Source organism: Desmodus rotundus, chromosome 1 (assembly GCF_022682495.2).
Source record: "Desmodus rotundus isolate HL8 chromosome 1, HLdesRot8A.1, whole genome shotgun sequence".
Classification (NCBI taxonomy): Eukaryota; Metazoa; Chordata; class Mammalia; order Chiroptera; family Phyllostomidae; genus Desmodus; species Desmodus rotundus.
The window spans coordinates 89652094-89654041 of NC_071387.1; the positions used below are offsets into that span (position 1 = coordinate 89652094).

Here is a 1948-nt window from a genome sequence, read left to right on the forward strand (position 1 = left end):
CAAAGTACACAGAGCCAGCCAGAAAGGGTCCCTCCTTAACTTAGGTCATGATTAAAATCACCCCCACCTAACTTTTGTACTTGTTGGGTTAACAGCCCCACTCCCTGTGGCCTCAGGCCTCGAAGGATTAAATAACGGGAACTTTCCTAAGTATCTTGGATGCTTTCTCCTGGAATAGTGTTTTCTTTTTTGTTTTTTAGATAGCAGTTTTGGTGGGTTTGTGTACTAGGCTAGGACGTGAGAGGGCCTGCGGCCTGTGCTGCAGTTTCTTCGTTTCCCCCCTTCCCGCTCCCAATTCCATTAAACCAAAAAAGAAAAAATTAGAATACTTGGGAAGAGAAATCAGTAAATGAACAGGTTTCTGAAGGATGGGGGGAAAAACAAAGCTTCCAACGGTATGGCAGCGGTGGGATTCGAACCCACGCCATCGAAATGACTGGAGCCTAAATCCAGCGCCTTAGACCACTCGGCCACGCTACCTCCCGCTTTTGGTTTGTTTCTTTGAGCTTATATTAGTCTAATGACGCGGCAGTATGTGGTCTATTGATTCGTTCCTGTGGATGTGCGCATGTCTGATACCGCCAGCTTTTCCCAGTCCTCTTACGACAAACGCTGGGCTTCCTTCCCTCTGGGTCTCGGAGTCTTAGTGCTCTCGACATCCACAGCGGTAACTATTATCACAACACAGCGTTACAAAGGAAAGGGGAGTTCCTCAACGTTAAACATTAAGGTTCAATCCTCAGGTCTGTGTGTGTCCGATCTTCCTTGAATGTGGTGTATACTGCCCCCGGCCACCTGGGGGCGGTGCAGCGTCGCCGCTCTTCCCGGCCGGCCTGTCATCTCTGCAGTCTTGCTTAGCCCCTTGGTCCGGCCCCTGCCGCCACCACGTAAGAACCACGGATCCAGGGTGGAAAATCACTGAAGGTTGTTGTAGATTATTGGCCCTCCATCATCTCAGAGGGAGAAACACGCCCAGAAAAGCCAGTAACTTGTCTCAGCTGCGCAGGTAGAGCCAGCCAGCTCTCTCCTAGGCAGGCTGTTTCAATGTGGTTTTTTTAAATGCCGTAAATACAGAGCAAATACATCATACAATAAGCACACAGCAAACCTCTATCTCCCGCCACTCAGATGTGTCAACATTTTGTATATTTGCTTCAAATATTTTCTAATAACAAATCAAATGAACACTGTAGACGAATCAAGTCTCCTTTGACATCCCCAATTTCTATTCCCCTTCCTCCTGCCCCAGGAGTTGCAATTCCTTTTAGTCCACTTGTTTTCTAATTATATCTACACATAGGCTTATCCATTCCTGTGCATATTTAAGGAAAATCACAGACAACATCCACTATAGTAAAGATAGGTAAGTGAGTGTAGCTGGGTGAATAATGTCCCCCTCCAAGATGTCCACATCCAAGTCCCCAGAACCTGTGCTTATGTTACTTTATGTGACAAAAGAGACTTTGCAGATATGATTAAATTAAGGATCTCGGGATGAGGAGATTATCCTGAATTTTCCAGGTAGGCCCAGTGTAATCACAAGGGTCCTTATGCGAAAGAGGCAGGAATTAGGGAAGGAGGTGTGAAGAGAGAAACAGAGGTCGGAATGGTGCAGCCACAAATCAAGGAATGTGGGCAGCCTCTAGAAGCTGGAAAAGGTAAAAGATATGATTCTTCCCTAGAGACCCTGAAAAGGAACACAAGCCACCTCACAGCTTGATTTTAGGACTGCTAACCTCCAGAACTGTAAGACAACTGTGTTGTTTTAAGCCACTAAATTTTTGGTGATCTGTTACAGCAGCAATAGGAAACCAATACAGTGGGTAAACCTACCCACTCTGAAAGCACACAGCTTGAGCCTTAACTAGCTGTGTGACTTTAGGAAAGCTATCTCTCTGGTCCTCAATCACTCATCCCTATAATGGGGTGATAATAATAGTACCCACCT

General features: G+C 46.1%; 1 non-coding gene across 1 annotated transcript; it reads right to left on the reverse strand.

Annotated features, from left to right (window-relative positions):
- Window positions 1–398: 398 nt before the first annotated feature.
- TRNAL-UAG (transfer RNA leucine (anticodon UAG)) lies at window positions 399–480 on the reverse strand. The gene has a single exon. It is a non-coding gene; the product is annotated as a tRNA-Leu (tRNA).
- Between the last annotated feature and the right edge of the window lie 1468 nt (window positions 481–1948).